Genomic DNA, 25,792 nt, shown 5'->3' with positions numbered 1-25,792 from the left:
TTCTGCTCGTCGGTTGAACTGTCCAAGGTCCTAAAGTTTTGCAAAACTGCTATCAACTGCTGTCGGTTTTTATACTTCTTTACCATTCAGTATACCCAGGGGGAGGCGAAAGGGATGTAAAAGGGGATGTGGAACCTTAGGTGAACAGAGGACTTTGCTTTTGCAACCATCAATCGCCATCCAGTTGTGCCTGGGTCACTCGGAAGTGAGGCAGAACAGTATGGAAAAAATACAATAAAAAAAGACTTGAAACTACGACGGAGAAAACTTTTACTATTTCACCTTTCGCAAGCTGGCCTTCGTCGTCCAATCGGATGGAAAACTTTGTGCCCGGACAGCCACAACCTGAACATGGAAGGCTTCAAACTGGTCCCGGAACGAACCAAAACTTTTTCTCCGTCATCCAGGATATGTGTGGAACATCTAGAAGGTACACGAAGTGTAAAAATTTCAGATTTCCAAGGATTCCAACACCTCTCGGCTGTCCTGCGACAGAGACTGGCGGTGCCGGAAGTTTTTAAAGCTTTTGCTCTAAGCACACCACACACCTTGTCTGCCTTTTCGGTCCATTAATGCCTGCGTTCCGGCGGCGTGGCGTTCTTAATAAGCAATAAAAATAAAACCAAAATTACCTCGGTCGTAAGAAACAATCAAATAAACAATTTCGGCCGCTTAGCGGGAGGAGGGTGGCGAGCCAACCAGCACCAAACACCAATTTTGGGAACGTATAAATTAATAACAAAATTACCCCACCCTTCCTATTCATAACGGGCTGGCCCTCAAAAGAGGAGCGCAAAACTGTCCACCAACTCCCCATCCTAATGGAGTATGGAATCGATAAGGTTCCTCAACCAGCCCGGCAAACAAGCTACCCATGAAATCTTCGCAGAAAAACCCATAGAAATAAAACAACACATCTCCTTCCTCGTGCGACGACTTCCGGAGGGCGGCACGCACCCGACAGAACGATGTTATTAAACCGGAATTATGAGATTACGACACCGAACGATAAAGCATCAAATTTTATCACTTTAAGCACCAAACGGCGCACACAAAACTTTTGGCCAAACTCAGAGAACAGAGAATTTCACACGGCCGTGCTTGGTGGTGGGTTTTGCTGTTTCTCTTTTATATTTGCTATGCTCTGCGTACAGACCCGCAAACCGAATCAAATTTTGAAGGCAAATCAGAATTTATACCAATCGGAATTGAAGCCAAATTCCAGGCTAGCAAGATCGATCGAAATTTAAGCCCAAGCCCCAACAAAAAAGGGTAAAAAGTGAAGTTGCCTTTTTTCATTTGCATAACTTAAATCAAGGCGCCGATGAAGGATACATCCAAAGACGCGCACCACCTGCAGAGGTTGCGGCACGATGAAAAGCGCAAAGGCGAGGAAACATTCTCTCAAGGCATTTCTCCCAAAAAACCTGGAATTTGCTCTAGAAATAAAGAAAACAAATCTACATATACCTTCCTTTGACGCCCCTTTTTATTTCTAACCCGGTTTTTTGCAGTCCCTTTTTCCCCGATTGGATAATGGTTCTTAAAACGCGGGTTCGGATTATTCTTAACCAGCCAACCGGAGGTCGTGGCGTCCCCTGGGTGTGTGTGTGTCCCTCACAAAGTCACTGTTTGCCGCTGCATGGAGGACCTTTTTCTCATCGAGAGAATATAAATCATACACCCTTCCCTCATGCCTTGGTCACCAAGGTTTGGGGTAACAGAGCTCAATCGGTCCCACAATGCTTTCACGAGGCGCTACCGTGCCTCGGCGGCAAGCACGGAGTGAAGGAGGAGCATGAGGGATATGCGGGGAGCTTTTTAAATTTTAAAAGCATTTGCCAATTTCCACTTCACGCGCACTAATTAATGTAGATGAGCGTACGAATGAATTCTAAATGAGCCGCGGTACGCGGCCATAGTCTGAATTCGTTCGGTGTTTTTCCTTCTTTTTTGGGAATGGAACGGTTGGGTTCCAAAAAAAAACCAGCAACAGAGAGGACAACAAATAATCGTCACCCCACGGGGACGAGGAGGCGATCCGTGGCCGTTTAGCATTTTTGGTGCTACTGCAACCACCACCAACCAACCTCTATTTGTTCCCTGAGCTATAATGTATTGCTGCGGTTTCGATGTTTCGTTGCGTTTTGTTTTGTTTTTTTTTTTTAATCGCAGTCGGGGGTTTTGCCTACCAAGTTGCTTTTTCACCTTTGATAAAGTTATTTTTGTGGTGTAAAGCCTCTAAGCGCTTTTCTGGGGGAGTTTTTCTACCCTAACGCTGGAGCTTGTGAGTATGGAACTTCTTAAGGTAACGCTAACGCACCCATTGGCCCATTAGAAGCGAAGGGGAGGATGAGATTTATAGCAAAAGGTAGCTCGAACTGAACAGACAAGACAGTGTGCTTTTCAACGCATTAGCAAATATTTGACCGCGTGTCTAGCGGCGATTTCGGTAGCAAAGAAATAACTTTGCAGTGGTGATGAATTACAATGCGGCAGTTGGTGTTGGTCATAATCAACCGTAATGTAAATGCTTTGCAGTGGATGATTTCCATGTGCTTTTCTACGAAAAATTAAAGCTTTACATCGTGGGTAAAAGCGACGATAACAAGATCTGCATATTCTCGAGTAATGTATCAATTTGGTTTCAATTATGTATTAAATGAATATTCCAAAGAATGCCCGAAGAGCGTGTATTTGTCTAGATATGTCAGTGTAACCGGATTGTCATTTACTTGATGTTCAATGACATGTTGACTTGAGATCATCAACTTTCGAATATTCAATAGTTTGATACATAATATTACACGAATTTATGGGCTTCAACTCATTTAAACACATAATAGTAACCATCTCGATCAACAATAATCTTAACAATAATCGCCTTAAAATGAGGAAAAGCACTTATCTTGCTAGACATTGATGGAATACTAAATGAAACTTGAACACATTTAGAATGTCTTTGAGCCAACATGAACACCTCAATCCTTCCAACAGTATCGCAAGGATTAAATGTTTCCTCGAGAGATTTCTCCAGAAGCAATCTAATGTGTTCAAGGAGCTTGTGTAATACTGTGACATCGATATTGCACTCTAATCCTTCTAAAACAACTTAATCCACTGACGAACAGACACACATACACACATATTGGATGCATTCAATTCATTTGCAAAACACACCGTAATGTAGCTTGATGCAATTCCGACTCAAATACCTGTGTGGATGCATGAGACTGTTTAATCTACATTACACACGTCCAATCCTGTATCAAAGGCACATAGAGGTGTCGAATCAGTATTGAGCAGAATAAATTGTTACCGTTGCACCGATGGGAATGGTTTCGTGATAACCTCCTTTCACTGACCGAGTGTCCAGCTACGGGCAAAGGTCGACCGGCAGCTTCTTGGCACTCGGGCAGCTACGCTAATCACGCTGACATGCTAAACGGACGCCGTTTGAATGCAAATTAATCACAAGCGTCAGTACGATCGACACTATGTTTCAAGGTCTGACGCTGGTGTACCGGATCCACCAAGGAGATCTCGTGCATGCAGGAGTAGCAACAGCAGCAGCCTTACCACCTGCCTCTCTAATCAGAAAACCTTGCGGCAATCGAGAAAAGAGTTGAAAAAGCGGATGAAAAGACCGTGGTGAATGTTTTTCTACACGTATTGTGTACATGCATTATTAATTGCCCGATAATGCATCGCCGGCGAGCGCAACTGAAAACCTTTTAGGGTAATCTTACTTTATCAACTGGGTCTTTTTTTCTCTTCTCGCCGCTTAACCACTTGTCTCTGTAGGTTTTACATTTCGTTTAAGCTCGTTTGTACCATTGCGTACAGAGGCATGGGGTTCGGAGCATTCAGCAGTCTGCCCGGTACCCTGGCGGCAGGTATAGTTTGATTAAATTATTTATTCACCGATCAGGTTCAACTCTGATGCCTGGTTTATACTCTGCTCCACATATTACGGTATTTAGCAACCGGAACCCTCCGTATTTACCGTTGGCACTATCCGACATTCAGCAAAGGTAGCAGCCTAGCAGCTCATTCAAACCAGAGCTCCCGACGATAAATCCCGGCGGTGTGCATATAAATAATTAAAACTTAAAATGTTAAATTAATTTTGCATTAGATATTTAAAGGCATTATCCCCGCCTCGAAATAGGCGACAAACCTCCGAACCCTCCTCTCAGCACGGATATCAAACGAGATTTGGTGCTACCTTCGGAATGGTGAAAATGAAAGGTTTGGGAAAGTTTTCTCATTTCGACTCTGCCATCTGTACCACTAGCTCGAGCAGTGCTGGTGTACTACCTCTTCGTTGTAGTGAATCGAATTACTCACGACGGTAACATCTTGCCAGCGCACGGCAAGTGGAACCATTCTCGGAACGAAAGCCTGCCGACATCAAACGAATATCGTTTATGAGTGACACGTTAGGATGTAGCCTGGCGATAATGTAGCTCACGCCCAAGGCATGCCCCCCCTCCCTCGGAAGTGGCTAAGAGGCTGGATCTTCTTACCGACATTCATCTTTGCGCTGCCAAAACGTGATTTCAGGTAAACCAGTGCGCTATCGTTTACAGTACCGCCAGCAAGACGGAGCATCACCACCGTTTGTTAGCAAAAACCATCGTGATGACGACAACACCGTTCCCCCGGAAAGGAAAATTAACTTTCCACCACATCCCGCCACACTATACCGCAACTCCGACAGGAACAACTTTGATGTTGATCTGTTGATGTCTGTCGAACGAAACGCCAAGCCAATGTGATGAGCGTGTGTGGTAAGCCCACTGTGGTTTGACACTACTATTTACTGGTATCGAGGTAGTTCACTTATTGATGCGATGTGGTGTTGTGCGGGTGTGTGATGATAAGAGTTAACCGGTAGAGAGACACCCTTTTCAGCGAGATGTGGTTTTGGTGGATGTGATTGAGGTTAAAGGAGCATATTGCGGAAAGCTACCTTATCACAAGAATTGCGTAACTAACGTGATGGTGAAAATAATTTTTGGGTTACTATTGGAATAGTTTGGATGAAATTAACTTGCTTTATTTCATTGTTTTGAGCAGATTGCTACTTGGATCAAGAATCATATCAGTTCCTACTACTAACGAATAGTAAGGTTTCAACCAGGTTTGAACTCAAGTCATGAATTGCCGAGAACTTACGAATTCATGAAGCTTCGTACAATCTCTGACCTAAAAGCTAGTCGTAGTTCAGATTCTTCGATACGGACGACCCATTTGAGGTCTTGGTTTGGTATCTGATTTAGAAATCTGAAGAGATTTAACTTAGAAGCTTATTGACTATCTTCATAATGTTTTGTTTTGCTGTTAAATCTGCGTTTGCCATATTAAATCTCACAATGAAGCATATAATAGCAAATAAAACATTACAGTCGATAAAATCGATTATGAAAACTGCAAAATAATATCAAGAATATTTATTGGACTTTTTTATTGTATTCGACTACATTAGAGCACCATTCAGCAGAATCAGCGAGTAACTATACGCCGCATAAAGAAAAATAATTTAGTGATTCTATCTCTAAAAAGAATGAAGCCGTCTGCCAGAAATAGCCATCAAACCATGGTGAAACCGACCTCATCGCCATTCAAAGCATCAATTCTCCAATGTCGAGAGACAGCGACTTCACACAAAACAACAATACAATCAGTAACGGATCTTGAAACCGTTTTGTCACAATTAAAAAATACGTTGTCCGACATGAAACAGACTAAGTGCGCACGAGTAAGCACCGCGTACAGATGCGCCACCACACCCGCCTTTGCCGCAGCCGCAGCCGCCGCTGCCGTCACTACTGCGGAAAGCGTGCATAATGATGCATTTTAAGCGTAATTGCATTTCAATAGTTTGCCGCATAGTTTCAGCGCCTTTGTTGAGTGTGCCGAACGTGCACCAAAGGTGTCGACTGATGACCACCACAACCATCCACCGTCACAGCCCCCATCCTCTTAGCGCGCTTTATGAACGTGCGATAGTATGCGCGGCTCATTAATTACACATGAGTCGTAATAGGGGTTTGTGCGCTCGCTGTCCACGCTGCTGCAAATCGTGTTAAGTCTGTTTCCGATGGCGCGGGACCTGGGACCCCGTACTGCACGGACAGGCCACGGTTTCACACTTCATTGTGGTGGCTGCATACTTCACTACCAAACACCCACTGACGGCTCCATTACACAGCTGACCGTCGAACGTGTCATAGTTCCGGCACCTGTCAACACAAACTCGACACGGCAAATGTGCACGGCAAGGTGCCGGTGGAAGTTATTATTTCATGTGCTAAACAATAAACAGCGCTGCGCGAAAAAGTGGACATCGAGGCCACAGACATACACCGTAAGCGAATAAATCATCACCCTCATCGCCGGAGCCGTCGCAGTGAATGATGTGTAGAAGGGCTTACAGTAGATGATGGGCTGTAGCGTTGTACAGTGAGAAAGTCGATGAAATACGTTTTCCCACAGCTCCCAACACTGTGCACGGTACACTTTAGCGAGCTCTGTCACATTCCAATCTGCTAGAATTTGCTGACCAAACGTACTACATCTCGCTATCATCGCCATCATCATCACCCTATCGCGCACCAGCTAGAAGTGAGGTACTCCGCGAGGCATATTATCAATGCGATCGAGGTTGTCCATTCAATTAACAAGCAACGGAGTGCACTTTTACAGCCTTCCTCTTACCCTTCTGCCCTGTGCGAATCAAATGAAAACCACCACCAACAGCACCATCATTGCCGACAATCAGTTAATAATCGTTAACGGCAACGCCATGATTTGCATCCCTGCACTGGAGCGAACCGCGCGACTCGGAACAACAGAACCTTCTGGAGGCCATTGGTTGCAAATGGAGTTGAAATAATTCTGTGTTGCTCCGCTGCACTTTGCGACCACTTCAAAGCATACACTTTATTGGCGAGGTTTGCTTCATTTTATCTGCTCGATTATTTGATTAGCTCCTCGCGCTACGTGTCGGGGTGAGATGAGTGGAGGAAAGCATCAGGCAGGCTCCAGCCCAATTGCCAAATGACTTCTCAACACAAAAAAATGCTTCCCTAATTTGATGGCTTTTAATTAGCAATATTTTTGCTTTCGGCAAACCTTTTTCCCGCCGGCATTATGCTTGCGGCTCTTAATCCGACAGTGCGGAAAGATTGGAGTTGGCTAAGGTGAAGTTGGTTAGGACCTGTATGGGGAGGTTGAGAACGAGGATTTTTGTTGGTTTTGTTTTAACGTTTCTGTTCGTTTTGTAAGCAACTCTGGAACAGACGTGTTAGTGGATATGCCGCAGTGGTGCAGGTTTAGTGCAGATGAGTCGTAGAAATTCCTTCCGATGGTATCATCCCAAAAAAAACCGCAACTCTCACGCAAAAACGAGTGCACCAGAAGGTCAGTTCGAAAGATAATGGCCCGAACGTCATATATTACAGCCAAACTTGAGAGTTTCAATTGCAAAAAAATAAATAAATTGATATCCGTTCCTTTTCTTTTTCCGCCACCAACTCACGCCACCGTACGAATGGAAGGATCGCCAGCGGAATGCTTCAAACGCAACGAAACGCGTCCCCGTCGCAACGCGGTTCCAGCACCACTCTGCTTCCCCATCGCAGCAACTCTTCTGCTCATTTGCGTTCTTCGCTCGCCAAAAACCAAAAGATTGTACGGTGCGTCGTCTTCGAGATATATTTATTGCCTTTCCCCGTTCGTTCCAACACGGGAGGTGGCCCGAGAACAGAGGAGGATTGTGTTGTTTTGAAACCGACCGAATCCAGTCTGGCAAGCCGGGGGTATTTTGCAGCATGCAAGAGAAGAAAAAAAACACTCGCGGGATAAGAGCAGTTCCTCCGTTCGAAACGACTGACGCGCAAAATAAAACCCCGAAATCGGCAGATTATCGATGTTCTTGGAAGCAAAGGCAAGAAGAAACCCAGAGCGATAAAAATATCCGAGACGACAACGCAAAGCTTCCACCGATGCCCGCATGACATCTCGCGGGCTTCTCTTTCCGGTTGTTGGCCGGCGGTAAAGGATTGGAGATCCTACTACCCGCAGACGCCAATACGTGCAGAGAAACAAATTCAGCTTAATTGGATTAGCCCCTCGGCGGGAGTTTTGGTGGCGTCCTGCGTGCATTGGCCTCTCCCTCACAGGTCTTGGGGCCACCACTATAAAGCTTTCGATGTGAGGGTTTAGATCACTGCCGAAAAAAAAAGGTTTACGGCTTTAAAACTCTCCAGGCAATAGTCGGAAATATCCGCACACACACACACACTAACTATGGGAGTGGTGGTCAAATTCTGATCGGTAAAACTTCCACCAATCCAATATTTAAACTTTTCAAGTCCCTCCAAAACCGTTTGAAGTGTTCAAAATTCCCAGCGCATAGCACCACTGTGGAGGATTTACTTTTTATTACACTCGTTCCGCTTTTTTCCGTTCCGCTTGAAAATGAATTTCGTAGTCTGTAACAGTTAGTCGTACACATTACCACAGGCACATGAAGGCCATCGCACCATCTCAACTTGTTTTGAGAGCGACCAAAGAATCAACAAGTTCGGAGTTCAACTGTTCGGAGTTATTCAGTGTCAATCTAATGATATTACCCCCTGTAATGATATTTCTCAAAACCTTTTCTAAAAGAAATTTTCCAGATTTAGACATTGTGCATATAATAAATCATTGCTAATGAGTTCGTATGAGTTGGAATCCCTTGGAAAAGTTTTGTTTTGAGTAAAATATTGCTTAATCTGTTTAATATAAGCAAGACTTCAATTTAGCTCCTTTCAACTCCGTAACATAACTCGAGAAGACCTGTATTTTATACCAAAGCAGCTACGTAGCAAAGCAGTTGCAAGAGTTTGTTCATATCATGTGAGACAAGCATGGTAATTTTTCATTTAAATGAGCATTAAGAAGCAACACTGAGTCTTCGAACGAGGCCAACGTAACCGCACCAAAACCTCCAACAATATGTATCTTACCATTTGCGCCGCTATAAATAATGCTTCTTCTCACATTCAACAACCTTATCCTAAAATATTCCATTAAATAACCTTCTCCAAAAAAAAAACCTAACGGTGTCTTCCATTCTTGTATATCTATCGTTTAACTAAAACAAAAATTAATTATACAAAGTGGAAAATAAATCGATCAGCTCGTCCGCAGGTTGCACTGCTCTCCCCGATGCGCGCTTAACTTATCGCTCCAGCTATTAATGGGTTCACCTTGCCGTCCCTCGCCCCTGCGCTTATGTGATTATCGCCAAACGGTGAGCGTTCCAGAACTTTAGCCAGTTGTTTAGATTAAACTGGCGGTCCAACCATTTCGGAGCAGTTTGGCTCCTGTGTTGCGCTAATGGGTTTACCACAACCGCTATCCAGCCATCCACTGCACCATCCGTCCCTTCCGTTGTACCGCTGCTTTAGAACAAACTTGCAAACTTTTGACATCCAATGCCCGCCCCAAAAAAAGCTCTGCGCGTACGTGCGCTGCCGCGCTGGCTAGTGGCCAACAAATTTAGAGCTCCTAAGGCTCTCCAGCAGGAACTCTAGGGCCGACCGGGTTCCTGTGAACGCGCTATGCGCAGACCCGCAAAACCTTCCGCCCCGGGGAACGTGCCAAACGCCGTACAATGAAGCACACAGGGGCCGGTGTGATTTATGACGAGGTCCAGCGTCGACTCAATTTGTCACCGCATTAATCAGTGGAACACTCTGCGGGACCCAAAACACAGCCGTACAGTGGCCGAAGGGAGGCGCGAACATAATTCGGAGAAGTTGAGCTGTCTGGTCCGGTTGCTGGTGCTGCTGCTACTACTACTCCTTGCAAGATGCAAAGGCCACAAACCAAATGGCAAATGGCCGTTTCGGGGACATTATACCGTCGCCACCCCGCACAATCGCACCATTAGAATGTTGACCAAGACCGACACATAGTGCTGCCCGCAGTTGACAGGTTGAGGAAAGCGCGAGATCCCGTATTTAAATTTTGCTCCATCCTCCGAATTCCGGTAGCCCGGGGTAGAGGGGTTAGGGCAAGGGTAAGGCAGACCACTACTGACCAAGCAACGCTCGACCGAGGACCTCAGCTCGGGCCCATTATCGGACGGGTTTGCTCGTCGAGTATAATTTGCATCTTGATTTATTTGGAGTTGATTGTCGCTCAACTTATCAAATCAACAAACTTTCGGTAGTAGGGTGACGCCACCATTTTACCGAGATATAGCTACTCACGGGGTGGATTGGTCGCATGATAGCTTCGAGGGGTTTTTTTTTTATTCACCGCATACTCTTTTCGTCATCCGCTGGAAGGCAGAGGCGTCTATTTACTCTTAATAGAGTGTTAAATTAATTAATAGCCTTAAAAGCGCTTGATTAAAATGGCGGCCGATTAATTAACCACGATAAACTTATGCTTCTAGCAATGGGGGAGGGCGCTGATGGTGAACCTTTCGTGAGCTGTTGCCAGCTTTTTGTTGTGCTGCTGTTGTTTTGTGGCGTCGAAGTGGAAGATATTGAGCCACACGCAACATTCGGAAATTGCGCAAGAGATGCCAAACAAATGGCACCCGAAGAAGTGTTTGGTCGCGCTAAGGTTCAATCGTTTAACTAAGCCATTTTGTATCGATATCAAAGCTCAACAAAAGCTTAATCTAGTGTAAGAGCTTGGCAGGAATCTTCAATAGTCATTAATATTGACGGTTTCTTGCTCCTTTGCAGCAACCACTCACAGCATCGATTGCGTAAGGTGCGAGGTGAAGGTAAGGTTAAAATCTAGACCAAGGCATCGTTTTTCACTCCATTATATAGCTATCGTTGGCATCTGAGGGTGTTTGATAGCCATGGTAATGTGTTTGGTGGAAACAACTTCCCAAAATTGACCGACACATTTTACTGTAAACCGAAGGAAGAAAAAAACCCACTTCTCCCCAGAACTAAGCGCTCCAGACCCGAAAACGCGACCATGTTACGCATCTGCCATGTATTCTGTCTTCCCAGAATGCCCAAAGTCATTTACATAAAACCAAATTCTCATTTCAAACACCCACTTCGATACACAAAGCGCTGTTCCGCGCCCAAACATGTTCCCAAGCTTATTATTAGCAGGCGGTGAAATGGGGAAAAGAAAGCTTGGGACAAGAAAAAAAAAAACCTCATCGCTTCCCAGGAAAAGCATTCAAGTTCTTCGTAGTCTTATGGGCTGTCCGAAAACCACGCAAAAGAACCACCAAAATCTTTACACGTTACGCAACGCCTCGAACTCGCAGACTCCCCGTTCCAATTTCGCATCGCAATGGCAAGCCAAACCAATCGGCGAAAGTTGGGAAAAGAGTTGTGAGGAAGAGTAAGTTGTGCGCTTACAACCTACGACAACGAACCAAAACGTCTTCCATCGCATGAGCGTCATGTCAAATCGGGAGGACGCAGTGCTGCTTCATCTCCAAAAAAAAAACGCGCACAAAACGCGGACCTTCTCACAGGCAGCAAGCAAAGCCTTTACCGATATCGTCTTTAAAGCTGGTACTGCTGCTGCTGCTGAGCTACACGGTGTGGCATAATTTATTCTTCGTTAACAATAATCAAATAACGAAAAGCCCCCGAAGGGCCTCCACAGAAATCGCTCCACAACCTTCCGGCCGGAAACTTATCTCTCCGCGTCGATCTGCTGCCGCAGCACCGGGCCGGGTGGCGTTGGTCTATTTTCCATCCGTTTGCCATACAAACACACACACACAGGCACACATTCTAGTGCGCGTGCATATTCTCACATACACTCCACCCGCGTGGCAGACATGCCACCACACACACACACACAAAGGCGTATAAATATTTTCAACCACTACCGCGCGCGCCACACTTTTCGGAAGATTTTCTTACCACACAACCGAAGCCACGGGCTCGGAATTGCGTTACCATAGAATATTAAAAACACATTAAAACAGTATGCCTCCCGTTTTGCCCTTCGAACACACACACACATCGTGCAATGAATAGCTTTAGCCCTGCCCTGCTTCTGAAATGAGTAAAAAGGCAGCCAAAATAAAGCCTTGCCACTCACAAAAAATGAGGCATCTTTGTGCTGCTGCTTAGCGATTTCAGCTTTCTAAGAGCTACGAAAGCATCATTCCGCACGGTGGCGGCATCCCGTATTCTGGGCCTGGAATGGAGGCCGGGTGTACTCCATTGAATGTCACCTCCTCACCCCCCCCCCCCTCTCCACTTTTTCCCATCATAAATTATGGGTGGCTGTAGAGAGCGGAAAATATTTTGATTACATTACCCAAACCCGAACGACACTTGCCATCGCTTTTGGGGTTGCCAAAGATGAACGGGATTTCAAGAAAACGGTCTGCGCGTACATGTGGGGGCCTCGTAATATTCGTAGCAAATGGCACGTGGTGCAGCACAGGGTAGAACCGCATGGAAATGAGCGCTAAATTTCGTTACGGCTCCATTGAACCGGAAAAGGCTCGCTCGCGTGCGGCAAACAATGACGGGGTGGTACCGACTTCCTGTCGCGTGTAATAATTTGCTGCATTTTGTGGGAAGGTGGGAGCAAACTTTTTCTGCGGAAATTTTAACGGCAGGAGCATTACACACTCTTTTCGATCCATTCCTGATGAGAAGGGGAAATGTGATGGTTTATGTTTCAGATGAAACATAAGCTTCCGAACGTAACTCATTAAATTATTATGACTGTTGAAATGAATTTTAATGCACAAATGAATCAAAATTTTCTTGCAATTTGACAGCCTTATAAAATGATAAAGACTTCAGATCTTACAAAATAAATATCTAGCTGTAATGCTGTACTTCTGTTACAGTGTGAGATAAGATGTATATTTACTTGAACTTCAATAGATATGAAATAGTCATTGGGAGTTTTCCATCAGAAATATATTCAAATACTTTTGTAATTTTGGATTAGTTGTGTCAAGCTCTATAGCCCGAGAAAGCATAAAAGGACATCTGAATTAAGTTTAATTATATACTTCCTCAAAGCTCCAACCAAATCAAACTGCAGAAGCACAAAATCAAGCAACTTATTGATATTTGACAGCCACGAGAATACTCTGATTGTAGACTTCAATGGAATAAATATGGAACTCGTTTATTCATTAAGAATTCTTTCCAGAACTCATCTTCTTGATAAAACTCAAATTGGCGTGATTGTCTCACGTCAAATGTCTGATAAAATGAATACCAGAACTAATCAATAGACATTGATTCTGAATCTTATTTTCGTTAATTCAACCAATGGGGGCCTTCACGATTCCAGTTAGTTGTTTGTATGGAGTTTAACAGTTGGAGGCTGAAATCATGTAAACACTCCATACAAAACCACACAAAAAACTAACCTGCGATTTTCAGTCTAGAAAATTTTAGCCTAAAAGCTAGAATTAGATTCGAGTACCTGCTCGAAAACACGGTTTTGTTTACATTTATCCCAAGGTGCATTAAATAAATCAGGTGATCGAATCTGGAATCAAAGTGTATGTAGTCCAGGTGGTCTCATAGCATTTTTTTATAATCAAATTTGAATATCACTTTTTGACAGAACGAGTGAAAACTTTTGCTCCAACGAGCTTTCTGGAGGCTTGACGAATACTCAAAACACTATTAAAATCTTCATTAAGAAACAGAAGCGATAAAAATCAGTCTTCTAAGTTCATACACCTTGGGATAAGCCCACCAGTATATTATACTCCCTCAGATAGCTGCTCGAAAACTGCTATACAATGCAAACAGCTGACAGGCTGAAATTTCAGCCTACCAACTTAAAACGGAAAGGACCCTAATGTTAGACATTGGTTCATTAAACTAGCTTCTCATCTACGATAAATATACAACAAAAGGTTAAATCAAAGCCCAAATCTGGTTCTGTATAATTTCTGCGATATAACTACACACTCACCGCATGCTCACCGCAAAAAACTGTCTTGCAATAAACATAGAAAATTCCATTAAAACAATCATCAAGTGCTGCCACTTAATCCAAGTGCGCAAAAAAAAACGCAAACCCTACACAGTGGTGAAAAAATAGCGCAGATCCTCCCGAAAGTTATGCATTCACCAAGATAGTTAAAGCTTCTGGTTTAAGCGTCCAATTTTCGCCGTCCGTACTAACCAGTAACTATCGAGCGAAAAGAAACAAAAAAACCGACAACTACCACCTTGTCCCATCTCTCTTCCCGCGTACCATTCAGTCAGGCCCGTGCGCGAGACGGAACCAGGCCAGGAAGTTTGCCGTGTAAAAGGACGACTGATGAAAATCATTTAACTTTTTAATGAATAAATTTTACCACCACCTACCGTGCCTGGGCGCAATATACGCAAGCAGTGAAAATAGGTAAATAGGTTTTGGTTTTTCTACACTGGCTAACACACAGTTTGTCGGCAAACAAAAAAAAAACTTACACCAAAGCCCCCACGTTTGCATCAGAAAGATGGTGACCAGAGGGAAAGATAAGATGAGCACAGCAAAAAAAAAAACCCTACAGTCCCACCAAAAACTTTGCGCCAGGAAAGGAGCACCAGGAAACATCCTGTACTCCCCCACCACTCATAGACCAACTTGATAAGGCGCGTGCACAGATTTCCAGAGTTTTGCGCTCTGCCGACTCGAGCGTAAACCCGAGAATCTGAGGAAGGGCACAACACAACTGTGATGGGGTGGTAATGAACGGACCATTTTTCGAATTAAGACACTTTCCTACACCGAACCCGAAAGTTCCGTTCGTGGTTCTGGCTTCTCATGGCACATTTTCGTTGCTGCTTTAGTATTTAATTTATTTGTTGAACCATTTTACTACTCCACATTGGAAAGGCCGTGTAGTTTGAATTGTAAATTAAAGCAGAAGTTTGGATGGTTGATTTGACGTCTAGATGCATGGCCTGGTTTCATCTATTCATTAGCATCCCACGAAAAAAAAACACAGAAACACACAAATTTGCCACACTATCGCCCCCAAGAAACCCGACGCTTTCTTGGTCGTTTGCTGCCTGTAGCCCCAATTTTTTTGTGAATCAAAATAACTTATTTCGCTTGCGAAGAGTACGTTTGCTCTGCACGAAGCGCCTCGCGGTTGATTCGATTCAACTGAACGCTTCGGCTGCTGCTGCCGCTGCTGCTGCTGCTTCATCATATTTCAGATCTGATTAGCGAACCAACCAGATGGACGAGTTTCAGTGTCATCCATCTGGAGGGGATGTAGTTTCGAACGAGGTTCGAGCCACCCAGTAGCATCAGCGGATCCGCCCATTCTGTGCCTTCATCCTATTAACGCCACACGCTGGGTGCGTTTGAATTATTTATGTTGCACAATCTTCGCGTATTGTCGGGCTGGCCGAGACGATGACGGTGGTGGTGCTGTACACTTTAAGATAGAGAGTTTCATTGCTCTTCTTCGTCTTTGTCACCCGCGTTCGGGCGTGCGTCCTCAGTAATTTGATTGAGCGCTTCCTCTCGCGTACAAGATGGAAAGATAAGGTACGTAGTACACCCAACTGCTTGTTCCTGACTGCGCGCTGGTTAATGTGGAGAATTTAGAGGCGAATAATTTGCAATCCGCCTCATCTGCAGCGAAGCGAAAGCACTTCTGTCTGGCATTATGATGGCATCATGTTGTCTCCAATGACATCCAATTTTCGCGCGAATCATTCACTGCTACCGAGGCCTTTGTAAGCAAAGTGCATATGAGCTATCAGCATATTTTTCCCAATCAAAACATCTTCCGTATCAGACACCATTATCCTCACCTCCAAAATGCTGCCATTCAAATTTACCCGATCACACCACACTCGATTGATTGCTGCCGCTAATGCATCTAATCGTTTAAGGTTTCCCCCTTTTCCCGGGTTTAAATCTTCTAAACGCACCTTTCCCCCGCCGGCACCAACATCACAAAGTTCCACAAAGCCTGACGAAGCAAAAGCAATTCGTCACCGGTACACCATCATCGGGCGGTGTATTGCAAGAGTTACGGTACATTACACCTGATAAGCAATACGAGGCAGTACCGCTGGCGGTGGAACGAATCAGACCAAAAGGGGGTTATGAGGAACGCTGTGTACGCCTAAGATGTGCGTTTCACGTGACTAATGCCACCAATAGCACAGCACACCACGGCCGGCTCCCGCACAGGGTGCAGAAGCTTTCGCAGCGAGAACTGTGATTACATCAGCAACATTTACTCTTCACCGTCCTTCAGCAGTAGTATCATCAGCGTCATCATCATTATCATCAGCTGTGTCATCATACAGCCTGAAAGTTTTCCATTTCCTTAGGTACAGGTGATTATATCCCAGCTGCTTTGTTTATTCTACTTAATTGGAATACGCCAGAGAGATGCTGAACGTTGGCTGTGTGGAATTAACTAAACCGAAAACACTGAAGAGCATTGCTTCTCCAATTCAATGTGAACGCAACGCGTCCTCAAGAACTTGGAGCTTTGGTGTCACGAGAATGGCTATCTATTGAAGAATTGAAAAATTCAGAATGGCAACTATTACAACATTCAAATTGTGAAGTTCAAGAATTGTGAAAATGCCTCAAAAGTTCAATCATGATTGGTTCTATTCTGGTTCTAGTTTCTGAGGTACGAACCCTGAATAATACAAGAATCTTAAAATAAAAGCTTAGTAAGCAAAATAAATACTAAGATAATTTCAAATGCTTAATATTGAATATTCTAATTCTAGATAGATAAGTCTAGTCCTTTGAGTTAGTTTAATTTCCCCAAAGAGCTCTAGACGTCATGGCAGATACTGCTTCGTTATCTTTTTCAAAGTCTCGATTGTTTCGTGTAACTGAAAAGGTATGATTCATGCATGCCTACCTAGTAGATCAATCAACTGAAAAGAATAAGCTATGAATCATATCCACAGTATACTGTACTACAATTGCTCTGAAGATGCACAAACTTCAAGACTACGCTCGCAATGCCGGAATGAATTTCTTGTTCTTGTTTGCTCGATTTAGTTCCAGCGTATGTTGTTCAATTTCTGGTTCATTCTAGATCTTTTGATCAATTGAAATATCTTCACACTAAGAAGTTCTTGATATGTTTTAAACAACAACCAACCGACGCAACTAATCTTACCATATAAATTCAAACCAAGTGCTCGTTCTTCGCCCGGCACTGACATCATTGCTAAAAATACCGATTTTTCCCATGTGCGAACACTTAAAACAAACACCCGTGTGATCATGTGTCATATGACCTTCTTTTCAAACACACGTCTCAGCGTGTACACCGCAACCCAGCGCTTCAGCCAGCCACTGACGTGCCGAGTCGGTGAGCCGAGTCCCCGAACAACGCCGACACATTACAAACAATTTGCATAGCCTCTTCGCGCGATAAGCATTTCGCATTCCTTCTGCGCGCACTCAGCCATAAGATCAATAGTGCATCGGAGACTGGACCACCACCGGTCGAGAATGATTAATCTGTTTGTCTAGCTCTGCGCAACAGCTACGCGTCACTGCCCATCCCCTCCCATAGTGGTGGCGGTCGTGTCAACGCAATCAAAGCTTCAGCCCGCTTCAGCATTGCCAATGTCGCGAAATGCCACACTGCATGTCCGTTCGGGGATGGTAATAAGCAACGGTGAAGAGTAGTGAACACGTTGAGCACGCATACGGAACCCGTCGCCGTGGCGCATGCATTCTTTCGCCCGGTCACGACGTTCTTGCACTTTACACGATGCTGGTGCGTTGATGAATGGCGTTTCTGGCAAGCCACAAACTCCCAAGCGGTTAACCAACTACTGATGACGCTGGAGCAGTGGTGCGCGAGCAGTTTCGTTTCGCAAAGAAAGTCGTGCCCGCGTCTTTATATGGACGCACTGGTGCAGTCATCTCTTGGGTGCATGGCTTAGGTGGCGCACCGCAGGCAACGGCGCAGCAAGTGCATCCAATTGGCACAAACAAGTGAGCGAGCAAGTGAGCGAGCGAGTGCGCGCGCGCATGGCACTTGGAGTTAATTGTCAATTAGCGATAATACGTCGTAGCGATGCATGCGCAGCATTACCGGAATAGGAAATGATTGATAGTGAGAACCTCCCGGGCAATGATTAGCTACAGTCATTAGCGACAGGGCGTTTGGAGTTTGGAGTGAAGGTATTCCTAATTTGTGCGGGTGTGGTGTGTCTCGTTTCTCGTTGTCTGTTTCACTTGCATTGGACTGTAATACTTTGTATCAATATACTGAACGATTATTGTAGTTACAGTTGTCACTAATCTTTTTTAAGGATTGCAAGAACTACAGCAGATGCTTCAAATGCTACTTTAGAGCTACCATAAACAATGCTAATTTAGTTAATCTGTATTGTCCAAATAATCATTTCAAAATGGAATAATAGCTGAAATTTGTATTTATAGCCAAAAGAACGACAAATTTGAGTCTTTTTCTCAACTCAATTCTCCAACAGCAGCAAATGAAGATGCAACACATCGATTGCTGCTGTCTTGTACATTCAAAGAAATGTACACTTTCCTGAAACCGATATCACACTTGGATAGCTTTTATGCACCCTAAAGTGTCTGTAAAAAGTCAAAGAAGCATTTAATTCAATCAACCGCATCTGAGGCTTTATGTTTTTACCGTCCCGAAACAGAATATCGGTTAATTAAAATGCTGCAAGCTCTCACAGAGGTTCGTTCGCTCTAAGCTGCGAGCTGTGCCAAGAGAGGTTGTAAACACCGCAACACCATTTACAGCACAAAGCTCCATTGCCGCTTTCCATTTTACTGCAGCCCGGGGTATCAGATGCAAGCTTGCCGAAATGATAAGATTTACTGCACTTTTGCATACTCATCACAGCCGTGTATCACAGTGCGCTATTGTAAACCGCTGCCGATCGATGGATGCAAAGAGCAGCAGCATCGTGCAGCAGGAGCAAAAACTATCATTCCCCATAAATCCGTCCTGACGGGTTGATGAAATTTATGACAGTATGTGATGGTAGAATTTATCACCTTCACCACGTTACAGTTACGCTTCGATAATCGCATAATGCCCGGGGAAGACACAGTGCACAGCAGGCACGCAAACTGTTGTGTGGAATGTCTGTTCCATTCCATACCCCTGGCGGCACCGAAAGTGGCACTGAACAAACAGGATCAATAATTTTAATAAACAAACGATGGAAAATCTGTTCGACAAATATTAGTCACCCTTTCGCTGGCGCACCAAGTGCGCATCCGGGATGGAAGTTCTTGCCGAAGCTGAGAAGAGCTGAAATGTAAAGAGACTCGGCACTTTAGAACGTACACGATACGGCCGCGTCTTCCGAGTGCTGACTTTACACACATTAATATGTTTATTTTAAGCGGTGCCCAAGAGCCCAAACAATCCTACGACCACCTCCGCACCCCAACTTTCCAACCACTTGGCTTTAAAGAAATCATCATTAAATGATGTGTCACCACCCTGCCCGTTCGGTTGGTTCGTTTTCGGCACAAAAGGTATCGCTTACCGATGTGACTCTCCCACACTCGTGTGGAATGTCCGCGGGTTTTTGTTTTTAATGCTATGAATCATGGCGCAGCCGCCAGCGCAAGAACACAATCTTTAAGACAACACAAAACCACAAAAGCTGCTGTTAAACGACAAACAGAGCTTGAGCGGTTTTGGTTTTACGACCATCTTCTTGGCGGTCGGTTTTGCCGGCCAAAAGGGGAGAAATTCGTCATACAAAGTGTGTGTCTCTGGGATGGTTTGCGCAAAACCAATGCCCAAATGCTCCTTCCCTTTGCCACCAAAACAGGTTTACGACGATGGTGATTGCCCTCCGGTGTGTGGTAGTTGATGAGATGATGAAAATTAAACTCGAGCGGCACACAAAATAAAACCATCCCTGACAAAAATAAAAGAGAAGGGAAAACAGGGAGGTTTTGTTGTTGCATTCCGGACTATGTCGTTTGATGGCGCGCACATACCACCGGCGACCAGCCAAGATCTCGTGTCACATGATGATAATGATAAACGAAAACTCCCCCCAGCGTCGGGCTTTATGAGTTACCGTTCGGGGGGTTTTTTAAACGTCGGATCATTTCATTGCACAAATGGGGGCCGTGTCGGACTACATTATGCGACACTAATACTTTCCAATACGCAAGATGACAGCGTTTACACATTCATTTAACTTTACCCAGAAACATGTATTCGGTTCCTCCGTGTGCGCCGGTGCGCGAGCGAGTTTTAGTGGTTTCGTACCTTATCTGAAACGAGACAGAAATGCAAAGCAAACATTAGTCAATGGTGTCGGATTTCGGGACTTTCGGGAGGTAGAGTGGATGGGAGCTTGTATGTGTTTTTTCTTCTTTCAAACTCGCTAAGCACATCTAATTACATCTTCAAACAGTTCTGTCAGTTTGTAACCGCAGTCGGGCCACAGCAAAACGGTCAGGCAAAGGGTTGCCCAAGCTAGCACGCGAGTGATAATCATCCGTGACCTCCATTAGGGTCGGTGTTTTGTTGTCGCACTGCTTTTGGCCGAGACATATTGATAGTAAACACACACACCCAAGGGATATGTGCTCGAGTTCATTCAACCGTGTTTGGTGCTCTAGTTTAGTGATCTTTTTCAATTAACATATCACATAATTTTGGTTCTGCTTGCAACGACCTGAACATCAACAAATTTTAGGTTTGTCCTAGATATATTGGAGATCATTTTCAAAGATTGAATTTTACTATGCAGCGTTGCTGAATGTTTAACAAATCATGAATCTTTTGAATTATAGTTAAATAAAACTCTTATGCCAATGAAGAAGTTAGGAAGGGTTATATATTATCCATTTTAAGCAGTTTTAAAGATCATTTGAAAGGGTTTGTTTGATAGAGTTGTCAATGATGCTTGGCTTTAAGCAGCACAAGACGTGAACTACAGTTTCAATTTAAACGAGTTCTTAAGATCTATTCAAATATAGGTTGAAGTTGAAGTTTTTTTTTGTAGGATTATGAATTTGTCTACATAATCCTATAAGAGATATAATTTAATAAGAGATGAAGAGATTTGTTGCATCTCCATCTATAACTTCATCATCTAATCAATTAAAAACATATAATTAGACTGTATGTGGACTTCGTTGATCAAAAAGACATATAAAAAAGTAGTGGAAATTTAGTCCTGAAGATTTAGCTTAAGCAATATAATAAAAAAAACTAATTATCTACATCATTACATCAACCTTTCACACAATTTAAACGATTTTTTTGTAGCTTGTGATATAAAAAAGCATCAATACTGAAGCTTGCTTGATTAAGGCACCTTTTGAATAAAACATTTGGTAAGGGCTCAAACCCTTTCTTGTGTGTGTGCGTATGTTTTTTTTCGTTCGATAATCATTTCTTATGCGTTGGTAACTAAAACAGAAAATTAGACCATACCAATGTATATGGCAAAAGCTTCTCAAACTCACAAAAAAGCAATCCCAAACAAAACTAAAAAAAAATCAGCACAACTTCCCCCTTTGCTCCCCTTCGTAATCATGTCCAATTCGCAGAAGGCACCACATAAATGGACAGGTCCCGAAAAACAACAACCGAAACGCACGCCATCTGAGCCGCTCGCTGTTCCTCAGGAATTGGTCCTCCACCCTCCACCCCGTATTGGCGGCGAATGGGTTTGCATGACGGGTAAATTTGATTAAGTTCCGTTTTATCGTCGATAGATTAGGATCGTAAAGGAGTATCCCCGGGTCCGTCCGGGCCCGTCGGGTTTGAGGGGCCACGCGTGCTCTATCGTGCAGTGCCGCACACGGTACCTCGGACAGGGCGGCTTCCATGTCTCCGATGTCAAACCTCCTCTCAGCCCCCGAAACCCATACGAAACGTAGAATGATGAGTAAATGGATGCTAAAGCGCAAAACCCGGCAGACGAGTGCTTTCCCCCCTGCACCGATGGCGTGACTAACCGTGATTATCGAGCAGCATACTTAACGGCACGAAAGTCTTGTTTCTAGTCTATTTTTTTAAGGTCAATCTAGGGTGCTCCACTGGGAGCTGTAGGTTAAAGTGGTAAAGTTTATTCTGGGGGTTTTGGCTGCGTGTGTGTGTGTGACTGACTATGTTTGTGAATAGATATAGCATGCAGTTCAGATTTAAATGGATAAATATTTAAACAAACTTGGTGAGCATAAGCTCCTCCAAGCAAGTAATCATTTCGGCTGAATTATGAGTTAATGACACTCGAAAACGTAGCCTCTCATCAATCTTAACATGAGCATGCTTATTATGCTCCAATTTTTTCTGTTTCTTTTCGCTGGTCTTCTCCGTCTTCAATCCTGAAGCGGAAATTCGATAACTTGGTGACAGGTTGAGTCCTGAATTTTGAACCAAAATTTAAGCACCCTAACTCTAGCTCCAACATCACCGGGTTCGATTGGGTACGTTAATTCAACATAAGCATTGACCACACAAAACGCTACAAGCAAAAGGGTAAGTAAACCAACCACGACGACGCACATCGCTTGTCTGTGCTCGATCAATTATGCACGATGTGTACTACACCATGCGATCGAAGGCACGCACGCCGGACATGTAACCTTTCATCATTTATTCGACATACACGCTCCGCTGGGTAGAGGAGCTTTTGTCAATGTTGTTTTTTTTCTCTGGACAAACTAGAAACGCCTAAAGGAAAGTCTGAAATTGACAACGAAACCTACAAAAAAAGACAAGGTCCTATGACGTCCGAAGGACCACCGCCCTTCGAATAATACGAGAAGTCCCAAACGCACCAGAGCTACCAGCAACAAGACTTTAATCCATCCTCATTATTTATTAAGCACACTTTTTTTCCTCCGAGCACCACTATTCCACAATGCTGGAGTTCTGGGGAAAAAGCTGATTAATTTATGTATTTCCACACGCGTGTCTGTTACACGCTTAAGCGAGACAAGCAGTTCGATGTCACGGTCGCATAACTTCCCCTGGCTGCCCTGAAAATGATCGATCGTTGTAACTTCCTTTGTGTATGTGCCTGTTTGTCGGTCATTTCATTCCTTCTCTTCTGGGCACAAACCACCGCGGACAACCGTTTAGTACCCGGTTAACATGTGTTTCAGGTTATGTTTTCGGTCAGTGAGCATGACACGGTTCCCTTTTTACCGCTGGGGAAGAGAGACAAGGATTTGTTTTCACAATCGAAATGTTTTTCTCCTTTTTAAAGAAAGAAGATGATGGAATTAAGCAATCAAGGTTTCACCTTTCATCCAGCCTTCATCTCGATTCGACCACGGTGACACTTGAGATCAATGTTTTCTTTGCACTTCATCGGACGGTTCGATCGATTTCCCATTCCCCGCCTTATCGCTACACGAACGCACTCGAGAATTAATCCCAGAATCGGGAAGATCTCATGCTATTTTGCTGACGCATGCAAGAGTTTCGAGTGGCGTAGCTCTAAAGCTGAACGAAGCAAAAACGACGGTTTATTCAAAACGTTTCCAGAAATCTGCCCTAACCCGCACCCCTCTAATGGGTGCGGTGTAAACGCTGTGCCTTTCTTCAGTGATTCCACATCACGATTGCAATTGTAGAAAGCGCACTTGCACACCTTCCTCTTGATTTGCCTTTCGCTGTGGTGTAGGCGCGATTTGAACTTTCGTCCCCTGTTCGAAAAACTCCACACGTCGAAGTCAGCGGTACGTCGGTGAAGATAAGGGACAAAAGCAGACCCCTCTTAAAGGCTCAGCTTCGATTGGCACAATGTGCAACGTCGAAAGCCAGTGTTGAGATGCTGATGGTGATCGAATTGCTCGATTGCTCCCTTTTCTAACTGGCTTTGTTGGGCGGATGGGACGAAAGAGTCCACTTGATAGAGGAGCTGGACCAAAGAATTCAGCCGTACGTCGACAGCGCTTTCTGACAGTGCAAAGCGGATCATGTGGCGAATGACAAGCGAGAATTTCCACCAGCTTTTGATGGGTCCGGTGTAAAATACCGTAAAGGCGACTAAAGGGCGAATTGAAGCAATGACGCCTATATTCGAGTGGAGTTTGAGACCGTGAGAAGATATTTTGAGATGAGCATCACGAGCATTTTGAGTCGCAAAATGGAAGATGTCTCTAACTGCCAGCAGTAGGAATTATCAAAATCATGTCATTTGGAGATTTTCATGATTCTTCATCATCAACTCTATGTTTGAAAGATAAGTTGTGTAGCAACGAAGTTTGATTAGATTTCGATGCTCTTTATAACAAACTTGCAGACATTTCTCAAAACAAAAGCAGGAACTAACATAGGACATTTCATAACCAGAAGAGATATATCCCTGTGATTTATAATGTTTGTACATTATGCATCCTTTAAGACGACTTCCAATTTCTGCAGAAAATTGCAAGTGTCATCATTAATTCTACCAACATTCTCATTAATCTTTCTGACATTTATCCTCTAGTAGTAGCAATCAATAAAAAGAGGTAAATATACAAACTTCCGACGATTTTTTATAGCTTCCGAATGCAATTCCATCCTATTTCAAATGCTAGAAACTCTTAAAACTTTATCAAACTACAACACATAGCTACAAATGTGTAGTGTGGAGCAAGACATGATTCAACGCGAGCAACAAAGAGCACAGAAATAAAGGCAAAAACTATCACACCGGATGGCAGTGTCTTTCCTCACAATTCCTTGGTTAAGGATGGCATCGGGATAAAAGATTTGCGCACAGGCAGGAAGCCAAACAAAAGCGAAGAGAGCGAGCGCACTTCGGGTGCCGCTATCAAGATCCAGACGTGACTTGTTAGTCGTTATCTGCACAGAATTCCACTGCCCCAGCGCGGTTTGAGTGTTTATTGATACCGCTTGCTATGGCATGGAGGAAAAAAAGAACCTCAAAAAACGCGCACTGCTGAACTTGAAATGATACTGGGTGTAGAGGGGGGACAAAGCGAGAGAAGAGGCGAAGAGGATTCGGGTCCAATCACAGAGATCCTGTGAGAGAGATGCCTCACCGGCAGGAAGGCACGGAAGCAAGGAAGGTTCCGCGGCATCGCAACAAGATGATAATCACCGGTGCGCCGTGCAGCGACGCAACACGCTCGCTAGGTAGCAGGCAACCCTAATGAACGGTTGAATCGAGATTCCGTTTTTTTCATCACACCATTCCTTTCAGCCGGTGAACCTGTCCCGTCCTGAGCAGGGCTAAGCGAGCACGACGAAAATCTGCAGTCATTTTGTGGTTCAGATTTTAGCGCGAGCATCAGATCTGAGGCTGTGGCAGTTGCGAACCGAACAAGTTCCAATGTTTTTTGAGGCTGGGTTGGAATGTTTGTTTCGTGAATGTCTTCAACGAGACACAACTGGGTAATAGTTTAGGCGAAGACTAAAAAAAAGGACAGCCACGCCTCAAAGCATCTCCACACGACTGCAATATATATCTTGCACGGAGCACAAACATTTCCCTCTGAACGGTAGAAACGTGCCCGTGTCTAATGCTCACGACTTTCCGAACCCAAAAAGTTGCATCTCGCTGCAGACCACTTCACCGAGATGCACCTTACCGACTCTGCCTACAGACAAACCACGGTGCGCATGACCGTGTTTTAAACACGGCACTGGAACACAGGAGAACACACAAACGACTAAAGAAAATAAGAATTAATTAACATATTAGCAGCAAAAACACCACCCATACGCAACGGGCGTGCGCTCACATATAATCTTCAGCCGGCGCTGGCTCCACATGAGTCAAAACCACTGACCGTCGGCCGTATCGGACGCAGGGTATAATTTTTGCCC

The 25,792-nt window shown here is 44.3% G+C and overlaps 1 long non-coding RNA gene across 3 annotated transcripts in view; it reads right to left on the bottom strand.

Annotated features, from left to right (window-relative positions):
- The window catches only part of LOC120903379, a 137,812-nt gene that overhangs the window by 89,839 nt on the left and 22,181 nt on the right, over nt 1-25,792 (bottom strand). For all 3 annotated transcript variants that reach the window (XR_005739588.1, XR_005739587.1, XR_005739586.1), the window contains exon 3: nt 20,258-20,262. This is a non-coding gene — a long non-coding RNA (uncharacterized LOC120903379). The remainder of the gene's footprint in view (nt 1-20,257; nt 20,263-25,792) is intronic.

The sequence above is a fragment of the Anopheles arabiensis genome, chromosome 3 (assembly GCF_016920715.1).
Source record: "Anopheles arabiensis isolate DONGOLA chromosome 3, AaraD3, whole genome shotgun sequence".
In the NCBI taxonomy this organism is placed as follows: domain Eukaryota; kingdom Metazoa; phylum Arthropoda; class Insecta; order Diptera; family Culicidae; genus Anopheles; species Anopheles arabiensis.
Note: the sequence above shows the minus strand (reverse complement) of the source record. Positions and strands in the feature narration are given on the sequence as shown.